Source organism: Thermobia domestica, chromosome 2 (assembly GCF_964235325.1).
Source record: "Thermobia domestica chromosome 2, izTheDome1.hap1.1, whole genome shotgun sequence".
NCBI lineage: Eukaryota > Metazoa > Arthropoda > Insecta > Zygentoma > Lepismatidae > Thermobia > Thermobia domestica.
In genome coordinates this window covers 381,500,347-381,524,383 of record NC_137455.1, presented here as the reverse complement: position 1 = coordinate 381,524,383, position 24,037 = coordinate 381,500,347, and the positions used below count along the sequence as shown (strand labels likewise).

The window sequence follows — 24,037 nt, the reverse complement described above, 5'->3', positions numbered from 1 at the left end:
GAAAATCTTTCTGTACTAAGTAGCTGTAACCAAGAAATACAAGTGTGTGGAACAAATTTATGACGGTTAGCAGCTCTAATTCCTAACATCAGTTGTTCTCAACCTTTTCTTGACTGACGACATACTTGTTTGATGTTATTAGTAATAATAATAATAAATTATATTATAATAGTGAAACCAATTAATTTTTATAATGAATCTATATAGCACTGAACATTATTGCTACCGCTGGAAGTATTGCCTGGCACAGTCTATCTCGATTTTTACCAATTTTTATTAAATTCTTCATGATTTCTAAATTCTAAAATTTTGCGACACATATTAGGGGAGTGCGTGACACACAAGTGTGTCGCGACGCATCGGTTGAGAACCACAGGTCTACATCACTGATTCTCGACTGGAATGCTGCAAAATTTCTGTTAGTTCTTTAAATCAATTTAAGAGTTCTATAATAATCTTCCAGTAAAATTATTTGGAAACATCAAACATTGGTCTCGAAAAGTAAAGATTTGGAACAACTGGTCTAAATTCTGGTGAAATCTTAGTGATCCTGAAACGTAAAATAAGCGTATTCTTGAGCTAATATCCTTCCCCTAGACAGCTATATCAGTGGCGTCACTTCAAATTTTGACAGGGGGGAAGGATTGTTCACCGACAAAAGAGCTTCATGTTTTTTTATTAGTATACTAGAGTATAATTTATTAAAGAGCATTTGTTCAAATTCTGGGTGGGAAATTTGAATCCATGTCCTCCTCAAATGGCGCCTCTGATATACGAGGAACATCCACAAAATAAGCGTAGGCCTACTATACCCTGGGCGGCGAACAATGATTTCTGACAGTTCAGCTCGCGAGGACAACTGAGGAGTGCGGTGTTGCCATGTGCTTCTTGCGCAAGGGGGGAATTGTCTGCTTCGTCGTTGGGGGTGAGTGAAAGTTTGGCAATGTACGGTGGTTACCATGGAGACGCGACATGTTCTGAGCCTAAGGTTGGTTAACCTGCTGTCTTCTGCTCGCTCGCCGTGGCCTTGTGCAAAGCTGTCAGAAATCATCATTCATCGGCCAGGGTATAGGGCCCTCGGAGGCGGAAGGAATTTGTTATTGCTTTGTTTGTCACACTGCCTTGTAGCTTTGCTTCTGTCCTTTCCAGCGAGCCCAATCATGCGTCAAAACACCAAAACTGCATCCTCCCGTGAAAATGTCGACAAGATCTGCCGCAAGTGCGAAGTTCGCAGCGTTATCCGTAATCTCGTTGTGAAGGGAAAAATCTTCGTCTGAAGTTTTTAACGAGGTCAAATCAGTTTATGGCAAACGAGTTATAAATCTTAAATAGTCTCGTAAATTTAAAGACAGTCGTATTAATATGCATGATGAGCAAAGCAACGGAAAACCGTGGATTTTGACAGAGTCACGCATTCCCCTGACTTGCACCTTCAGACTATCATCTGTTCACCTCCATGAAGATGAAGATGCACATGATGGGAAAACAATGTCAACTGATGTGGAAATGAAAGTAGAGGAGAAGAATTGGACAAAAGAGGTGGCGGGAGACTTCTTTGACCAAGGCATAAAAAAAATTGATCCCTTGTCTCACTAAGTACATCGAGAGGGTTGGCGACTATTTTAGAAAAATAGTTCATATGTACTGAGGTAACCATGTAAAAGTTTTGTTTTAAACATTTTTTAAAAACTTCTGGAAAAAATTTCTGACGTACCTCGTATTAGTATTGGTACACACTGAATAAAACAATACACAACATATAAGATTTTAATTCATTCTTTTTGAGTTGACATTATATAAACTTCTACTGCCAATATCCACAATGTAAGTTTCAATTAAAAAATTAAGTTTACATGTTATAAGTATTGGATTTAGTTATTTTTAACAATTGTTGCTACAAATCTCTACAAAAATACACGATTAACTGTTACCATTCGTCACAAAAAGAAGTTACAATTGAAACACTTTAATTTCCATGTTCTAAGACTTCCAAATATATTCCTGAATATAAATGTACAGGATGGCCCAAAAGTAGATATACAGTACCGTACTGATCAGCTCATTGCATTTTATATAATTTCTTATTATTATCCACCAAGTAGACTTAGTTTCTTTATTATTTGTTCTTAATGTGTTTTTACTTACATCTTAAATTCGGAAGAGACGTAGTAAATAAACCCATTAACTAGAATGTTATTCTATACTTGATCAATGCAGGGGTGTATACCTACTTTTGGGCCACCCTGTATAATATTAACTGCTACCAATCATTACCAAAATTCGTTACAATCAAATATTTTTGAGTTTTCATGATTTAATGATTGGAAAACCTGGCCCCCCATTCATCATAAAAAAATGTTGTCTAATGTCTAAAGTGGAACAAGTTTCCATATGGAAAACAAAAATTAATTTTTTTTAAAAAAAAAGTCTGAAGTTGTCCTTGGTATACAATGAAAAATAAATTAAAAATTAAAATTGATGATGATACGCATGGCAAAAATAAATTAAAGGTTAATGTTATCCATGGTATGAAGACAAAAAATGAATTTTGAAAACTAAAATTATTCATTGATAGAATAGAATAGAATTTATCAATGTTAATAAACGATTCAGGGAGAGAACGACCTTCTGCTGTTATGGTTCTCCTTTATATTATAAGAGGGCGAGTAAATGCCTGACGTACTAAAAATAATACAAACTTTACCATTTTTCTTTTGCTTGTTTTTCATGAGCGAAAAGAGGTACTGAAATGCAACTTATCACAGTTATAGATAATGTTATTCTACAACAGAAAATATAAATAATTTTCAGCGTTCCCATCTATAGAAAAATACAGTGTTGCCAGAATAACATTTCCCCCAAAATCTAAGTTAAGGCAGCGACTAGAGGAACGAACTCAACTGCATTTGGTTACGTATCATGTTGTCTTGGAAGAATCCTGTGAACTACTTTTCAACTAATAGTTATATTTAGTTTGTAATAAAGAAAATAGTTTTAACATACAGTTATTAAAATTAAATAATAATGTTATTTAAAAAGTAGTTCACAGGATACCAAAACAACAGAATACGTAATCAAATGCAATTGAGATCGTTCCTCTAGTCGCTGCCTTAACTTAAATTTTGGGGGAAATGTTATTGTGGCAACACTGTAATATTTTCTGTTGTAGAGTAACATTACCTATGATTGTGGTAAGTTGCATTTCATTATCTCCTTTCACTTATGAATAAACAAGCAAAAAAAAAAAAAAGGCCAATTTTGTATTATTTTTAGGATGGCAGGCTTCTAATGTATGTAGTTAATACCAAATTACATGAGATTATAAATACTTAGTATAATAAGCTCATAATAATAACAATAATAATGACACACTAACTTGGTAGTGTCTCAATTTTCAAATACTCTTTCAGCTGTTTTTCTTAAATTTACTAAATATTTGATATAGAAGACAGAAAACAAAGGACTGAAGATTCCATGGGACGTGGAAAAATAAAAAGTCAGAAGTCAGCCATGGCAGTACACAAGAAAGAGTTAGTTAAACTTCTAAAGTTGTCCATAATATGCAAAACAAAATGACCCTAAAATGTAATTATTATTATTATTATTATTATTATTATTATTATTATTATTATTATTATTATTATTATTATTATTATTATTATTATTATTATTATTATTAATAATAATAATAATAATTATTATTATTATTATTATTATTATTATTATTATAGTGAAACCTATTACTATTTATAATGACTTTACAGCACTGAGCATTATTGCTACCGCTTGAGGCGTTGACTGGTACAGTCTATCTCTATTCTATTTTAACTAATTATTATTAAATTCTTCATGATTTTTAAATTCTAAAATTTCCCCACACACCTTAGAAGACTGCGTGACACACCAGTGTTACGACACATCGATTGAGAACCACTCCACTAGACTTGCGGGGACGATGTGAAACGAGTTAAAATATTGTGATTTCTTCGCTTGTTTTTGTTTTGCAGGCTACGGATGGACCACTGTAATTGTTTAGTTTGCTGGTCATTGGTACATTTTAACACTCGCCTAAGTGTTATCATTACCCTAAACCAGCGTTTCCCAACCTTTTTCAACTTGCGGCACACTACGGGTGTAACTTGAATTCTCGCGGCACACTCATAGATATTATTTTTCGTAAATATTAAATACCGTGGTATTTTTTTCTGTGATTAACGATCTTTCTCACAGAGTAGAAAGCTCGATCACTGGTTTTCACCCGTGGTTAATCATTATGCTTACTTTTCATTCTAATTTAAAAATAGAAAACAATTCAATGAAATATTGGACTCAGGTTTGCAACACTACGCTTTCTTTTTAGAAAATTGTATCCAACCTTTCACTGAGAAGATAGATCACTAAATAACGAACAGACAAACAAATCTCTTTTACTTTTAAAACACAAATGTAGGTAATTTGTATGCATGTTTGCTTTGTCGAAAGTATTGAATGATATTTTAAAATTTGAGGTTACGAAATACTCTGCAACAATAAAGGAGTAACAATGGTTATAACAATGATAACAAATACTTTTTGCAACATTAAAATTGTACACAAGAGTAACACGGTACGAAACTTAAAATTGTAGATTCATAGTAGAGGTTCACAGTAATGTGAAATACAAATATACATTTTCCCTTATGTCTTGCAAAGTAGAGGTTCACAGTAATGTGAAATACAAATACAGTATACATTTTCCCTTATGTCTTGCAATTTGATTACTATAGAATTAATAATTTTGTTTCAATTTTCCCGCGGCACACCAACGGCTCATTTACGGTTGGGAAACGCTGCCCTAAACCCTCTACCTTTCTGTCCCAAGTCTAAGAAATAATACTTTGTAGGTCACACTTAAATAAGGGACGTTTTATTCTTATCCTTTGTACGCCTTATATCTAGAGAACTACATTACAGTGTAGCCAAACCCGAACTATCACTTAGCTCAATATTAATGTGCTTAGTTCGTAGAAAATACGAAAACTCCATTTAGAGGCCGTTCAAAACTTTTGTGGACCCTGATCCCAAAACTAATTATTGGCCAAGAATCTCAATCGTTTGATCCATTTTTCGATCATTCCTACAATTTTTGGCTAAGATCGCAATCTTCCTAATTTTCTTGTTTATTTATTTTTTGAAGTTTAATATCCGATTTCATTAACTAGAGATTAGCGTGAATTCGGAATCACACGAGCTACATCGGGAATCGAAATCGGGTCTTTCGCGCAGAAGGTACTACTTCCCCGAGAAGCTAACAAGTATTTATGGGACCGTAAGTTTCGAATTGTACAGTTTAACTAAACACATTTTCTTGCCCTTTATATGAATCCTTTATAAGTGCAATATAGTTTGAATTTTCCGAGAACATGCTTATATCCAAATAACACTCGTGAAGGGGTTGTAATTTTCAGTTAATTAACAATAGAATCCAATGGCGTATTTAGGATTTTGATTCGGGGGCTTTGCTCTTTCGGGGGGGCTTTGCCTGAAAATGTGAAAATTCTGCAAGATATTTCATATAATTTACTATAGTAAGTAAGATTTCAGGGGGGGCTTGGGCCCGGAAGCCCCCCCCCCCCTAAATACGCCACTGATAGAATCATTACGATTGCCATTACTCGCTTATATTATCGGAGAGAGAACCTTTAACTTCTGCTAGATGGTACGCACTTTGATTGATTGAAAGATAAAGAAGAAGATGATTTGCTTCTATTCTGCAGCACTTGAGTTACACAAATAATCATGCAAAATTACAGTGGAAAGACTTCGTTTAGGAAAATTTCTTCTGTGTACAAATGAATTTTTCTCTTGTGCATTATGCCACAACATTCGCAAGTGTACATGGTTAATCATCTTGTTAAATAAAATTACAAATAAAATTTCCCCTAAAACAGAGTAAGGATCATGTCGAAAAGTCAGTGTATACAAAATAAATTCCATTTAATTCTTATGAGGTGAAGAAATCTGTAATTTTCTGTTCAGTCGAAGACAATGAAACAAGTACTTCTAATTTTGTCAAGTAATAGCATGAAAGAATGTCCCGTAAATTAAATAATCCAAATGGAATTGAAGTGGCTAATTTTCACTTGAATTTGTATGAAGAGGGTATTTGTATTGGTACAGTGATAGCACTCGTTATATGATGTCCTAGAACTTACAGCTAAGTTACTTTGCAATTCTTAATTATTTCACTTCTGAGTACAATCCCGAATGTTCTATAATAGACAGGATTTCAAGCCATGGTCTTCAACATGCCACCGCGAAGTCCACAGGAACCTATACATAATGTAAATTCTTACCTTAACTGTAGGAAAATTTTATTAATAGAGATTAAGAGCACTCACCTGTTTATTATTATTATTATTAATCAGTGGCGTATTTACTAGTTTGTTTCGGGGAGCTTCGGTAACTTTATTCCTGGAAATGTAAAAATTCTGCAAGATATTTCATTTATTTTAAATAGTAAATAAAATTTCGGGGCCTTAAGACCTGAAGCCCTCTTAAATACTGCACTGATTATTATTATTATTATTATTATTATTATTATTATTATTATTATTATTATTATTATTATTATTATTATTTAATTAATTAATATCATTTCCAACCAGACGATATGTATCTGTACAATTTATGTGACTTCCACCGAAGATCGAGCACAAGAGACTGATTTGATCCCTGGTGGAAGCACATTTTGTTTACCACCCACACGTTTAGATCGATTTCTTGCATAGCTTGGATATTCGAAAGCAATAATGAATTTCGAACCAACAACAAAAAAGCTATTTTAATTTTTCAGTTTACTTACTACTTTTTAAAGACTAAATTCTTCACTTAAATTATTAATGCTATATTTTTTTAAAGTAAAATAAATTAATGCTCTATTTATATTTTTTTACAGTAAAATAAGAAAAAAATCATGACATTACATGGCAAAAATATCTAGTAGTTACATTTTTTCTCCCTCCATAACTGCATTGAGCGCTAGATGCATCGTTTTCCTCCTCAGAAAGTGGACCCTTCACAAACCGACTGTCGGCCGTGTAAGGGGTCGGAAGAAATGCGAGGGTATTTTCACATCACAACAAAAACACAAAATGCAATGATTTGTAAAATTATGAAATAACTTTATACATATTAAGATGATTGTAAAATAAATTGCAATTTATTAATACAATATTAATTTTAATACCGTTTTGGAAATTATTATTATTATCTTGCATTGTATTATACAAGTTTAACTTAATTTTACGTGATTTAGCCGTATATTTTAGACTCATTATTAGATCCGTACGTCTATCGTTGTTTCAATTAATCGTACAACTTAATTTTTCCCTCAAAATCTGTAGCTTTCTTTAGGTGACTCTTTGATCTGTTATTGGATACCTTCAAACATTTGTTATTTTATTCATAAACAATTTTAAAATAATGTTTACATAATTGACTCGTAAAGAAAGTAACGGTACAAATCAATACAACAAGAAACAAATCCAGCAAACTCTGTAACATAGCATTTCGTGCAAATTCCTGTCATCTATACTTAATTAATTTGTTTTTAAAATTCTTTATATATTAGAGAAAATTCCAATATTGACAAAAGTTACGATGTTTATTTCCTGTAAGTACGCAGATGATCGTCAGTAAAATTACGGAAGTATTTAAAGTGGACACATCATTTATAAAAATTAGCTGGAATCAAAGCCGTAACTTGTGAGGGGTCAGGGGTCAGGCATTTTAAGACAAAATTTTCTTACTCCATATACTACGATACGAACATGAAATTATAAATGAAGCATCAAACAAGTCCACTACATTACATACACAAAACAGTACACAAATGGTAAATAAAACAAAAATGAGTCGTGGGTCCATTTCAGTAAAAAATGTTTACTATTAAAGGTCCTAGAAATAATATTTATTCGTATGGCTTTGAGATTTGTCAATATTGTCCCCTTATCAATTTGTCATGTATGGAACTGGCCCAGGAGCGTAACTAACGGCCCCGCGGACCTTCTCATGCAGAAGCGCCCACGAATTCCGGGGCCCATAAAGAGTAAGAGAATAATGGAAAGAGGGGGCCCAACAATGAGAAAAACTACTTTTTCTAATATTAATATAGCCTAAATGTATTAAGCACCGTAGCACATGAGAGCAAATCAATATGTTTTGAATTGTATTTCCAAGAACAAAACATGCTTGGAGAATTCAGTGGGAGAACCCTCCCTTTTACTCCACAAACTGGTGGCGATGTCTATAGCAATAAATCTTAAAACCCGAAATTGATTTATGTCACTTCCAGTTGCAATAAACAAATTTGAACAAAATTTAATATATATCGAAAACAATGAAGTCACAATTAGTGAAATTATTATTTTGTTTTAAAATACAGGAAAAGGAGACCAATAAAAATATGTGTAATTCATTTAGGGCCTAATACAATTTCTTGCATGATATTGGTAATTGTAAGTAATTATATTGCACATAACTATAAATATAATTTCATGTAATTATATTTAACAAGTAATAATCATACTTGTAAACTAATAACCAATCAATTAACTGCTTAATATGTATGATTTTAGTGTTAGTGGTTCTGAGTTCGATTCCTAATGTGAGCACAGAATGTTCGGTATTGACGCAATATTGTCACGAAACTGGAGTAGATAATTTCACTCTAAAAAGATTATCTACTGACATTAGGATTCGAAACCCACATGGCCGTTCGCTAAACCACTTGAATTTCAACTATTCCAGGGCAACATACCTAATTCAAATGCTTAACACTACATATCGCTGCTTGTGGTAACCTGAACGTTTTAATGGCCCGGAGCCAACGTTTGGTCAAGGGGAAACTATACGTGTCCATGCGTTATTTTGTCACTTCTAAAATTAAGATCAAATGAAATGAAAATTTTAGCTTAACGAGCCACGATTATGTACCGAGGCTAAGGGAGATGAGAATGAACGGGAGAGAGCCCCGAGAAAACACATTCACACGGTGTTAGTCCACCACAAAGTTCACTCGAGCTGGGATCGAACCAGGGACCCATGTACTAGAGGTGAGTACTCTCTCAATGAACCACCACAGCCCCTACATCACGATCAAGTATCATTAATTGGATTTTATGTAGGATAAATATGGATCTCAAGACAGGGACAACCTACATCCGTTTCGATACGCCCATGTACACTAAGAAAAATCCGTTCTTCGGACAGCGGTATATTGTACAAATATATCATACGGTATCCTCTTGCTTACTACAGAAATCAGTACGGAGATACGTTATCCGTATGCTACATAGGCACTGCCCTTAGATGTTACATCATGCCGTTGCAGGATGTCTGGCATCTAACAGTTTTCCGTATATCACATGCATATACTTATGTTACCTTCGTCAGCTATATGCTATATACGTCCATTTGTATATGAGATCCTTACCGCCTATATTGTTTCATACGGAAAGTACGTACAGATGGAACACTTATACGGAAAGTAATATAAAACATGCGTTTTCAGCTATACGTCTGATGTACGATAAGTCCAAAAACTACAGGAATTACGCATGTAACCTACCTTTTTAAGTACGCCACCTACAATTTTTTCTCAGTGTATACAGTATATATCTACAAAGTTAATGGTCATATATTTATACACTTTTTAAATTAATAAAATTTATGCTTAGATATCTATATAGTTTAAGTCAATTATGTAAGTTATTCTAAACTATTTTACAATCTACTTACTTATTTAACATTCACCAGATACAGCTCAGAGGCCATTTTACATTCTATATCTAACAACAACGCTAACAATGGAAAGGATTTGGGAAGGTATCGGCCAGGGCCTGTTTAGTAGGTACTATCCTGGCATTCGCCTGGTAGGACTGAAGAAAACCCTGGAAAACCCCAATCAGGATAATCGGATGCGGGAATCGAACCCACGACCTATCGAATGCGAAGCCAACGCTCTACCACTTAAGCTACTTTGCTCGGTTATTATACTGTAGTATTTGATGCTGTATTATTTACTATAATACAAATTAATAATTTATTCATTCTTAAAAAAAGATTTTCAGAGGACAAATTTTAACTAGAAACAAAATAGGCCTATAAATTACATATTGATGTGATACTTTTTTGACAGAAATTCTTATTTAAAAAATGCTACTAGATAGCACTGCCTAATATTATTATATCAAGGGCAGGATCCAGGAAGACTCTGAATCTAGTAGTTTAAGATAAACTACTTTTATGAAGTACAATTTTTTCTTGCCACCTTAAAAGGAATTATGCTCCAAAACTTATTCTAATGTTATAAAACTTAGCGTTTTCGACACAATGCACTAAAAATTATTTTCTGTTTATATTACAAGTTTACAGATCCTTACAGCGTGAGAATAATTTTAGTACAAATAAAGAATCAGTATAAACAGCTTCATTTTTTTAATAACAATAATAAAACCTAGATTTTTTTTTTTTTGCGTTATAAAATTTTCCTTTAATTTGATATAAGATTTAAAAGTAAGTTTAAATTTCTGATGTGTGCAAAATTCACGCTTGCTTAAAATTAAGATTAATGCAAGTTGCACTTCATTTCAAAAATATATTTTTCTCACAAAATTATCCTGAAGCATTATTTTTTTTTAGTAATATAACGCAATAGAAACAGAAATTCTAGGCAAACTCAACACAAAACGGTGTGGCTCTTGTTGCGTGTATCACAGGTGAACGCAGGAGAAAGCCGAGTCGCTTGGTACAACTGGTGACGCTGAAAAATCCATGGTTCCGTGGATTCAGTTTAGATGCTCTTTACTACCATCTACAGCCTCATAACATTCTTAGATTACTGCTGTCACTTGGTTCGAGTAATTTCGCATCACATTCTCTACAACAAACAAAAAGTAAAATTAGTTTCGTACCCTAAATATTCAAAACTACATACAAAACGTATATAACATGCAAATTGTACTTAGTATGTAGACCGTCGCGTACTATCAATAAGCGATATAAAATACCGAACCATTTTTAAGACAAAGAAATGGTAGGCCCATCAATAAATGCTGTTAGAACACCAAACGAGTCCATGATAACGGATTCTATATTAATTGTTTCAGTGCCGGAAGATCCCAGTTCGAATTTCACAAATAAACAGGTATAGTGACGCAGATTCTTTTCAGAATTTATCTTAACCATTATACGTGAATATCGCATTGATACCTTTAAATATTCAGTACCTGTCCTATTTTTCCAATGAAAATTCCTTTAGAGTTCTTTAAACAATCCTGAAATATACAAGTATATATATTCTATATACTATAATAGTTTTATATAAAAAAGAGTATACAGATTTTCAAACATAGTTTTTTTTTTTTTTTTTTAAAAAAAAAAACATACCAGAATGAACATATTTTTAAGATGTTTTGAAATAAAAACTACTCATAATAATTTACTAAGTTTGAAATTGCATAAGAAATCAAATTAAACTTTAGTAAATGTCGATTAAAAGCAAAAATATCGTTCTTTCATAGTTTAAATACTTAATGTTAATTTGTTGGTAAATATTTATTTTCATAGCTTGTAAATGTATCATTAATAGAAAATCAGACACTGTAATCTGCGTGAAATAAATATATTATTGCCGAAGATACTTTTGTAAGATAATAGAAATCCAATTGAAGCCGTGACTTCCATAACCACTCAAGAAGAGAAACTCAATAAAAACTGAATATTTGTTGGAAATGTGAACTTGGAAATCAGACTTTTCTCATATTTACACTTTGCTGAATACCAAATGTCACTAAGTATTTAAAAAAAAAAAATCTGATTTCTAAGTTCACAGTGACGCAGATTCTTTTCTCCAAGTCCAAGTTTCAACAAAAATTCAGTTTTTATTTATTTTCTTAATATCTCTTCAGCTGGACTTGTGCGGTTATGGAAATTACGGCTTCAATTGATGCTCAATTATTGGACATTCATTAGTATCTCGTTACAATTGAATACACTCGTTATCAACTATGACGATCCTTTCTTTTATAACATTAGTTATCAATTTCCAGGTAGCTGTGAAATTATTCAATAATTTCCCGCCTGAAATCGAATCTAGAACTTTACAACATCATAGAAGATAACTCATTAGTACTGACTTCAGTGACATTTAGAAAAGCACGAAGTTGGGAAAGCATAGAACTAATAAAGCCTATAGTTATTCAGGGCCTATAGTGATTGTATTGTATTTGCACCTATTCAATTTATTTCTTAATTTTATATATATGCTATATCTATATATATTTATATAGACTGTCGAAAAAATAAAGAAATGAACTTTAAAGATCCATAGCTCCAAAACTATGGGACCTACTGTAGTCGGGTCAAGACTTTACTCAAGAACTAATATGTGTGTCGTCCAAAAATACATGTTTCAGAATCCTAAGGTTCTCACGAAGTAATTTTTATAGAGGGAGTTTGGCTACGGGAATACAATTTGAAGTACTCACTAACTACCTCTATAAAAATTGTTGCGGAAGTACCGTAGGGTTCTGAAACTTTGATATCTGGATAGGCCACATACTAGTTCCTAAGTGAAGTCTTGACCCGACTACGGTAGGTCCCATAGTTTTGGAGCAATGGACCTGTAAAGTTTATTTTTTCATGTTTTCGGCAGCCTATTACTCTGAAAGGAAGCGTTTAAATGGTTGCAAATATGTCCTGATGTTTCATTATAACGGATAAATTGAATAGTTGACAATATATTTTAATATTTTAACACAAAATAAAGCAGAAAATTAACGAATGTAGTTAATATAACACATTGTGAAAATATATTGTAATTAACGGGTGAAAATATAACACATTGTGGTACTTCAAATATAATAATGCACGAAAGTAACGAATAAATTTAGTGAGTAAAAATATATCCAATATTTTAATATAAAATAAAGTGTATTATTAACAAATAAATGAAGATATATTTTGGTACTGTATCATAAAATAAAGTAAATAATAATAATAATAATAATAATAATAATAATAATAATAATAATAATCGAACAGCTGAAAATGTTTGTCTCCTTTTAGTGTAAAATACAGCATCATAACAAATATAGTAATGATTGCGTTCCTTAATTATTAATAAGTTTGTCCCTTAGTTAATACTATACAAATATCTCATATAAAATCAATTAATAAAACGAGTCAATAAAATTCGTCCGCCTTAATAAAAAAAATACATAACCATTAAAAGAATTAACGAATAAATTGAATGGGTGAAAGCAAAAGGATAAAACACCATGTGATAAATGAGAAATAAAATTGGGTAAACATTAAAAGAATTAACGAATAAATTGAATGGGGGAAAGCAAAAAGGATAAATTTATCGTGTGATAAATGAGAAATAAATTTACGTAAGCATTAAAAGAATTAACGAATAAATTGAATGGGCGAAAGTAAAAGGATAAATTTACCATGTGATAATTGAGAAATTAATTTGGTTAAACATTAAAAGAATTAACGAGTAAATTGAATGAGTGAAAGTAAAAGGAATACATTTTCCATGTGATAAAAATAATTGTGTTTCTGTAATAATGTTTAGTTGTCACTAATTTTTAATCTAGGCAGCAGAACATAACTTAATAAGCTCAAATGTTTTACGTAAGCATTTAGAAGTGTGTATGTGTTTGTGTATTCGTAGGTCACATAATAGTGTGGTAATTTATACGTGTCTTTAACGACGCTTCGTGGACTTGAGTTTACGCCAATTACGGAAGTCATTGAAGCTTGTCGAAAATGACACGAAGCGACACGCAAGTGACATTCCATCTGTCTCGAGGTCAAGGATGCACCAATGGTAAATGTCAATGGCTTCACGGAATGGGAAATACAAAAGCGTCTTTCTCCTTATAGGATGGATTGAATGAGAAGAAAAAGGGGTGGAAAGCCACAACTGGAATCAAAATTTTTGCTTCTGTAGATAAAAAAAAGACAAAACTAGGTATCGAGGGTTGGCATGTGATCTAAAATTAAAAAAAAAAAAAAAACTAGGTTTTGAGTAGCTTATTTGCACAAGTTGAAATGTCTACAGTTACTAATTTTTAGTTGAATTTAAAAAAAAAAAGAAAAGTTTGACTTACAGAGATTCAACCAATTTGTTGTGTTCCCTTTTGAATGAAAAACATCCAAGTGGATTCGTAAAAAGTTTTTTTTTTTTTTTTTTTTAACGTTGTGATTTCTACCAAAAACGTTTTCGTTTGTATAAACTCTGTTGTATAATCTGAGAGAACTCATCCGAAATAAGGAACCGTTGAAAATATGCTTCCAATTTATTTATAGAGGATACTACAGTTAAAGACACCTATTTACAGTATCCATAACAACCGATAATCATGTAACAGAAGGATAAGCATACAAGTGATAATTTTAATGATTGGTTAATCATTGATCCTGTCACTTAAAGAATTTACTACTTTTTTAAAAAAAAATTAGTGAAGGACATTCTGATTATGTCAATATTTGGATTAACTGCACAAAGTTTGTTGTAGAGGTCAGACATGCTCCAAATAGGCAAGTTTTTCATTACATTGGCTTTCAATGTTCTATTGTGAAATAAACTAGCTTTTGGACGTCTTCTGACGTTGGGAACTTTAAATTTCAGAAGTTCAAGTAATTGCGACACATACACACACACACACACACATATATATATATATATATATATATATATATATATATATATATATATATAAGGGAAATGCTGTCGAGGGATACAATGTTCAGTTGTTTATTTAAAGATTAGTATGTTCCAAATTTAGGATATATGTGCCTGTTTCCTTGAAAACTAAGTACCTTACAAATTTTGTTTGCAACATTTCTATTTTGCGGATTTTTTTTTCTTTCAGGGTTTCAGGTTTTGGGCAGTGTATTCAAGTTTCGATTTAACGATTGCATTATATATAGCTTTTAAATGTGTCTTATTTCTTAAAATCCCTTCTTATTGTATACTCGAGATTTTTATAAGTTTCGGTCACAATTTTTTAACGTGGTGGGAAAATGTTAGTTTGGTGTCAAAAGTAATCCCAAGATCCTTAAACACTTCGATTCTTCTAATATTGACGTTGTCAATGCACTAGTTATATTTTAGAGGTGTGTTCTTACTTGAGTATAACATTATAAAACACTTATTTATGTTGAGGTTCAGATCAGTACTTCCTAAGATAAAACGTAAGAGTTGGTAAGCAGTTAATGATAATAATAAAAAGAAATAATTAATTACAGAGATAAGTCAGAAACAGCAACAGAATTTCTTCAGAGACAAACGATTAGATGCACGGTCTGTTTTCCCTTCGATGTGGAAGACTATGTTCGATTCCCAGTGGAAGCATATGTAGTTCGTGTATCGTGTTAAACTGTTGGTCTACGTCGTATAAAGCATGGTCTTGGAAAAGAAATTTAATCTCAAAATCAAGCGAGATGTAAATTGGCGGATCTAGCCTGGGGCCGGAGGCCCCCTCCCGCAGTTTTTGTGTCACAAAAATAATTTAAGCTATTATTTATATATTTTTGATAATATATTATTATTATTATTATTATTATTATTATTATTATTATTATTATTATTATTATTATTATTATTATTATTATTATTATTATTATTATTACCTGGATCTTCCAATTAATTGACTTTCGTCACAACACTACATGAAAATCGGTGCTAGGACAACGTCTAATATGCGTTGCGTGTCTTTCTATACGTCCCACAGTCTCTATGACGTTTTCTCCCTTGTTTAAATGTTGGGTCATCCCAAGGTTTCTGCGTGGTCTTCAGCTGTATAACCCTTTTTCTGGCTTTTGTCCTGTGAGAGCGTCCTTTCTGAAAAAAAGAGAAACTTTTTGTGACATTTTCCAATAAAAGGGTGAAAAAGTGAAAGGATTACTGCTGCAGGCATCCATCGAAGTAGGTATGTGTCGAAACGCACAGAACAGAATTCTTTTGAAACAGAATAATCGTGCCAAAGGGGTAAGAATTGCGGGAAGAGTTATAAAATGAACAAGGCGAGCTGAAGAAAAAATGTTTGTACCTAACAGAAAAGAGAAAATCTTTGCGTGGATGTTGTAAAATGGAGAAGAACCGATGCCTTCCGGCAAGGAAATTTTTCTAAAACTTCACAATAATAAGTAAGGAAAGTGGAAAAAAGAAAAAGGGTTGTTGTGTCATTCTGTACAAGTCCACGAAGATAGATGTCGACGCAAGTAACATAAGACCAACAAATGACAATCAATATGGTCTGAAACGATTTTTTTTTTTTTTTTTTGGTGTTGACTTTTCAGCGCTTGTGGTGCTACCGCGTTAGCAAAAAATACGTGAGCGAGATAGATCACGAAACATTATTCTTGATTTCCAAATAATACAGGTCGTAATTTTCCACAATGTTTGCTGACTGTTCATTGTTCATATCACACACACCCCTGTTGTTTCCTCGTGCTCGCGTATGAAGCTAAATTTACTGCAAACAACTAATATTATGTTTCTTATATTCAAATTGAACTAATTTTACATAATTTGCAGTCAGTGTCAAATTTAATATCAGTGATACGTTACGACACAAGATATTATTTTTCCACCACGTGAATCAAGAGAGGTGTTCACGCATTTCTTCCTATTTGTTAATTGTTTCAGGAAATTTGTTTTAGATACGACACTATCGCAATAATTTTTACATATTATGTATTTTAATTTCCTACAAACACATTGATCTTTTTTCCAATGTTAACATTCAAGTTACTATGAGACAATATAATTCATGTTCGAATACTTATCAAATATTATAAGACAATATGACTCATGTATGAGTACTTAAACCAAGTACTATAAGACAATATGATTCACGTTTGAAATCTTATCAAGTAATATAAGACAATATGAACCATGTTTGAATACTTATCAACTACTCTAAGACGATATGATTCACGATCGAACACTTAAAATTATTATAGGACACTGTTATTCATGTTTGAAGACTTAAGAGTCTTCATCCCGGCGAAATTAAAATACCGCTAATTTTACAGTAATTATGTGATATCTTCAAATAGATAAAAGATGGAACAAGAGCGCCCTAGACAATATTATTTTGCGTGAGGTACCGTTATCACAAGTCACCTAGTGGTTTTCCGTTTTCAGCTATTTAGAAACGCGAAAATAAAGGCCGATTTTCAAAATGGCTCTAAATCGAAAGCAGATAAGTGAGTCGTGATAACGGTTTCTCATGTAAAATAATATTGTCTAGGGCGCTCTTGTTCCACATTTCGATTAGAAACGCGAAAATAAATGCCGATTTTCAAAATGGATCGAAATTGAAAGCAGATAAGTGAGTCTTGATAACGGTTTCTCATGTAAAATAATATTGTCTAGGGCGCTCTTGTTCCACATTTCGATTATCTTTTATCTATTTGAAGATATCACATAGTTACTGTAAAATTAGGATTATTTCAATTTCGCAGGGATGAGGACTCCTAACACTTCATAGTGAAGCAATTTTATTCACGAAAAATTAAATGAAATCTTTCAGTTTTAACCCTTATGGTTATTCCCTTTAGGCTAAAGGAGACGGATAATTAATGAAAGGGAATAATTCTTAAATAATTAGTGGAATGCTCTGAGAGGAAATAGGAGAACTCTAAAAGAATTCAAGGATACAGTGTTCTCCACCACAGACTCAAATAGTCTGGAATTAAACTAGGGACCCTCACACCAAAGGTGAGCAGTCAACCACTGAAATGAGTCATTTTTGATTTTTTTTTAAATTTTTATGGTACGAATTTTTATGAATATTTGAACACATAAATTACTATGAAACACTATTATTCATTTTTGAACACTTATAAGTTATTATAGAACCATTTTATTGATGTTGGATAACTTATAAATTATTATAAAACCATTTTATTTGTGTTTGATGACTTAGAAACTATTGCACAACAATTTTATTTATGTTTGATTACATAAATTATTAAAAACAATTTTATTTATGATTGATGACTTATAAATTATTATAAAACAATTTTATTTATGTTTGATGACTTACACAATATTAAACGATTTTATTTATGATTAATGACATAAATTATTATAAAACAATTTTATTTATGTTTGATAACTTTGAAATTATTATAATACAATTTTATTGATGTTGGATAACTTATAAATTATTATAAAACAATTTTGTTTATGTTTGATGACTTAGAAACTATTATACAACAATTTTAATTATGTTTGATGATTTACAAATTGTTATAATACAATTTTATTTAAATTTGAACACTTTACAAATTATTGTGGAACAATTTTATTTATGTTTAAAGACTTCTAAGTTGTCTGTGAAACAATTTTAAGCAAGTTTGAACACTTACAAAGAAGTTGCAACAACTTGAACAATATTTGAACACAAAATACTATGCAATAATTTTGATGGTACTTTAAATTATGGAAGAAATTATGGAAAATGTACATATGGAATTGATGTCATTAATTAAACATTGTGCTTTAAGCCCTTATATAACAGTAAAATCGATACCTGCTGTTAAATTGGGATCCTAAATATTCTTTAGATTAACATAGGAGAGCTCTGCATTCCTAGTAGGGTTTGAACGTAAGAATACGCACTCAAGGGGTAGCTCCAATTAATATTCGTAATTTTCAAAGTAATGTGGGATCATATCAATTACATTTGAACTCGAATGAAGTTTATGATGGAAAATTATTACTATTTTTGATCTCTAGATGCAACGATTTTTATATGTATATTCTAATACCTATAATTTAGGATAGAAATATTTTATTTGAAAGTGAATAGCTATTTTTTTTTTTAACTGCTTGTATCGTGCGAAAATATTCAGACATTTCGAGGGTAAATTCCCCGGTCTAATCTTGTCTATGTTATCAAGATTAATTCAGGTCACGAGATAGGCTTGTACCTTTCTTTCGAAAAAAATACTGAGGTTGTGACACGTATACAGATATCGACATATAATCCCATTTTGCACCATCCCCTTCACTTTTTCCGTTTAATCTATATGAACTTTCAAATTCCACTATCTGCAGTGGCTGGTTGTAGCAACGTATATAGTCAGCGCGTTGCAGTGCTAAAGCTGCGAGTGTTTTGTTTCCCAGTGCAGGTCTTTGCTCGGGGAAAAAGCAGGGGACCGCCGTGCTGTGGGTTTTTTGGGTGTGGTGTTGGAGCCTTTTCTTATCGACTTGCACGTGAATCGCGCATGCCCATTGGCTACAGAATCGCTGCTGTGTCTGCATGTCTCCAAAAGTTGGAACCATTTGTCCATACACTGTTGCCAGGTTTCTGACAGTTCTACTTTCATAACTTCTGTCTATTTCATGATATACGAATATCGTTTTCTGTTCCAAACAACAGAAAGTTATCATAACTTTTCATTCCAATCTTTTGTAGCCCGTTCCAACTATAATTTCCATTTTTTGTAAAAGATAATATCTACACAAATCGACTGGAAGCCAATTACCTTCTTCGAATAATCACCCCAGAAATGCTACCAGATTAGGATAAATATAAAATATTATTCCGAAAGCCTCCACAATTTGTAGCCTTTTATACTAACTGTCAAAAATATCTTGCTAACTACAAAACATCATTAATGGTAAAGCATGACCGGAATTTTAAAGGTTTTTAGTTGTAGCCAATAACGACGATGTTACCTTCTTTCTGCAGATAAATAATTTATTATTATTATTATTATTATTATTATTATTATTATTATTATTATTATTATTATTATTATTATTATTATTATTATTATTATTATTATTATTATTCCTAACTGAGATTCCCTTTTGTGTTATTGTGGTCTGGCTTAGCAGAGACTATTTTTTTCTCTTCTCTATATCTGATCATTGAGAAACTCAAACCATCCTGCTCGTTTTTGCAATTTAAATCTGCGCGTGTATTCAATCTTTATATGACTTAATTTGGTCTTCAGAGTTCTTGGTATAAGTACTGAGTCAGATATTAAGAGTGGAGCTATGGTTGCAAGTTTGTTGTTTTCACATGTTTTTAATTTCAGTTGCTAGGCTAGTGTAATTCCCGTTCTTTTCCGCGTTTTTTTCTTTTTCTTTTTTTCTTTTTTCTTTTTTTAGATTGTTATGTACGAAAGTTGATTTTTGTTCTTGTCTACAAAGACAAGTGGTAGGTCTGTTCGAGAATAGTTTGAAGGTTTTGTTTTTCAAGATGGGATGGACTTAACGTTTATTTTTATTATTTACCGGTATGTTTATTATTATTGTTTTCCTTCGGGAATCCTTTCCTTCACCCTTCAGAAAATTGACTTAAACTATGCTTTTGCAAAACTTCGCTACAGCAGAAATTTTCGGAAAGTGTTGCTATTTTCAGTGCTAGCTTCTCACTGTAGATAGCCTAGAATATATTTACAACGGTGGGAGGGTGCACCGACGCACACCTCTATATCCTAGCCTATATATATGTATTGTTTTTCATATTTCAATATGGTTGATACAATATGTTTTTCATAGCTTTGAGTTCCACCTAGAAATCCCGGAAAATTTCGGTGAACAAATGGTAATAGGATCCTTGACATTGCAGTGGTCAACAACGCATCCAGCAGTTTTTTTGGTTGTTCACATTATACTATCTTTATTTAAAACAATCCTTCCATTCTCATTAACTTACATTTATTACCCTTCTTCTACGTTATCGGAGGTAACTGTAGGACGTTAAACTATACATTTCTTTCCATGTACGAATACTTATCCAGTACATGGTGTTAACCAACAGCATCTTCGAAATGAACAACAGAAATTAATTCCTTTCTTTTTTCAATAAGATTGGATCGAAAATCCAACGGGCTCTTCCTAACTAAAATTTCCTTTCTTTTCTGGCTACAAGAACTTTCCCATCTAGGGTTTACTTATGAGACGAGATGAGACGAGACATTGCTCTTCCAATAAGAAAATAAGAAAACATATATGTATTCCATAGTTAGATATCATTTTCAGGACACCTTTTCTAGACGAAATAATCTCAAGTCTTGTCGCCTAGGCAGTCCTAGTTGCTATTTTTTTTGTTTTTTTGTTTCTGAACTAAAAGATCGCCAATTAAGCCTTATGAATGCTTGATGAGAGCCAAAGTTGTTGAACATATATTATTTGAATTATTATTTATTTTATTTTATTTTTTATTTATTTATTTATTTATTTATTTTTGGTTCTTATGAAAGACTGCAGTTATATACAGTACTGGGTCTCTTTTATTAACGTGGAGTCCGAACCACAATTGAGACTTGACGGATGATTCAGGAATTAGATTTCTGCATTACACTATTTCTAAAGCCATGTCGGGCCGTCACGTGTGAGAGATGACGTCACTTGACGATCACACTATCCGAGGGAAGAAAATGAAGAAAAGATTGGGAAAGGAAGGAAGCGTCTATATGTTAGATACCATTCCGGCATTTGCCTGATGGGAATGAGTTAAATAAACCTCATTCAGAATGGCTGGCCTGAAAAAAGCTTTTACACTCGAGTATCCCTACCGGGAATCAAACCCGAGGCAGCTCGCACCATAGACAAGAGCGTTAGCGACTACGCTACGCGGAACCACAATTGGGACTTGAATTCGGTCCATTTGCTGAGTGCGCAGATTACCTCTCGCAGTACATAAGCAATTCTCCATCACACTATTTCGCCTTCATTAGCTGGATTACTGGAAGCCACAACCTGGTCCCTGCTGAATAGATAGATATTATGGAATAGAGTATATAGACATGCGTCAATAAGAAAGCAATATCAAAATGTTCTTGAGAACCATGCAGAGCATATAGACTATATATCTGTAGACTGTATTAGAACCTTATCATCCTATGTTTTTATCTCATTCATAATGGAATGCTAATTCCCTAAAGATGGATTGAGCTTTAACACATACAACATATAACACTTTCTACTCAATTAATGCCTTAATTTACATTAAATCTAACAATTATGCTGAAATGTGTTTCATACGACATATGAAAATGCATTAACATACTAGTAAATAGTTTAAGTGTGTTAAAAGACACTCTTTGTTGCGTCTATATATATAATTTTATGCAATAAAGTTCTTCATTAAGTAGATTAATGTATTTACGTATTCCACTATTATTATTATTATTATTATTATTATTATTATTATTATTATTATTATTATTATTATTATTATTTGTATTCATGTTAACCTGTCATTAAATTCAATAATAATAATAATAATAATAGAATAATAATAATAATAATAATAATAATAATAATAATAATAATAATAATAATAATAATAATAATAATAATAATAATAATAATAATAATAATAGAAGTTAAAAAGTTTCACATATTTATGCTACATGGATGTATTTTTTTCTTAATTTCTTTCAAAATAGCTTTCGATACTATGTTGATTTGAGTAACTAACTGTATGGCCTATGGAACCCGGAGGTCCAATGCTGCATTCACAAAAGCTCTCCATTGACTTCTATCCTTAGCCAACTGGATCCAGTTTCTATTTTGTATTTCTATTTCTGCAAGATCCATCTCAATATTGTCCTCCCATTTGCGCCTAGGTCTTCCTAATGGTCTTTCAGTTAAGTCTTTGAAAGCGTTCCTACTTTCTTCCATCCTGGCTACATGACCTGCTCATCTGAGCCTCCTAGAGGTGATGACCCTAACAATGTATGGTAAACGGCGTAAACTATGAAGTTCCTCTTGGATTCGAACATTAATCTCAGGATTTTATTCCCAAATATTTTTAGTCTGCGTTCTTCCCTCAGAGTAAGCGACCGTGTTTCGAAACCATACGGGACAACGGCTGATTCTTGGGACGCTGAATCGCTTTCGAAAAGCCGCTTCTTAATATCCGTTATCGTTTTTATTGTACGGAAATTAATATTGAAACGGGAAGTAATAGTAAAATTCGACCACTTCTGGTTCTAATAAAAGTGCATTAGCATCTGTATTCTGCATATCCTTAGTACATTCACTAATAAGCTTAATAGATACATTGTGGTATAAATGAGAAACTGAAATCGGTATTGATCATTCTATTGTACTGTATTTACCAGTAACTGCCACTTCTTTAAAATTATTGTTTTATATATATATTTTAAACTCCAAATTCCTGAACAGATTTGGCGACGACAAAAAGATTTTGAACTGAATAATAACACGAATTCCCTGCTTTTAGTCGACATTTAATTTCTTCGTGAATATGGTTTGAATTTGTTTACCACAAATGCGAGAATATGATCAGTACATTTTCTCTGGCGGTATGAAAGGATAAGTAAAACTGGCACTTTTTCTGAAGTTTTTTAAAAAATATATTTCTCCAACTATTTTTTTTTTAATTTGTGTGAATTTCTAAATTTAAATCAATTTGAAACTTGAAAGAGAGAACGTTATATACAAGTCAAAGATAATGCAATCAATAGATGTCGATAATTAACTAGCTTTGCTATCCTAGATATCTTGAACTAGAAATAGAAATCACTGGAAAAACCAACGTTTATTTCAAAATAATAGGGTCTAATAATAATAATAATAATAATAATAATAATAATAATAATAATAATAATAATAATAATAATAATAATAATAATAATAATAATAATAATAATTGTGTAAATATTTCACCAACTATCTGAAACTGTCAATATGTTAGGGTTGCCAACTCTGAAAGAAAAAACCGGTACCCCCGACAAAATTCCCTATGATAAAGTTTTAAGTGTGAAGTGTCTCTGCTCGGACTCATCCATGCGAAGGAAACGTACTATCGTGGACAAAAGTGCATTAGCACCTGTATTCTGCATATCCTTAGTACTTTCACTAATAAGCTTAATAGATACATTGTACTATAAATGAGAAACTGATGTCGGTATTGATCATTTTGTTGTACTGTATTTACCAGTAACTGCCACTTCTTTAAAATTATCGAAACAGATGACCAAA

At 32.0% G+C, this 24,037-nt stretch overlaps 2 long non-coding RNA genes across 5 annotated transcripts in view; one reads left to right on the top strand and one right to left on the bottom strand.

Moving 5' to 3' along the window:
• The window catches only part of LOC145678875 (uncharacterized), a 747,802-nt gene that overhangs the window by 645,580 nt on the left and 78,185 nt on the right, over positions 1 to 24,037 (top strand). The gene's annotated exons all lie outside the window — the stretch shown is intronic.
• Positions 1,769 to 24,037, bottom strand: part of LOC145678876 (uncharacterized) — a 133,639-nt gene continuing 111,370 nt past the window's right edge. The window contains exons 3-4 of the long non-coding RNA XR_014130476.1: positions 15,688 to 15,898; positions 1,769 to 10,921 (exon numbers count right to left, since the gene is read on the bottom strand). This is a non-coding gene — a long non-coding RNA (uncharacterized LOC145678876). The remainder of the gene's footprint in view (positions 10,922 to 15,687; positions 15,899 to 24,037) is intronic.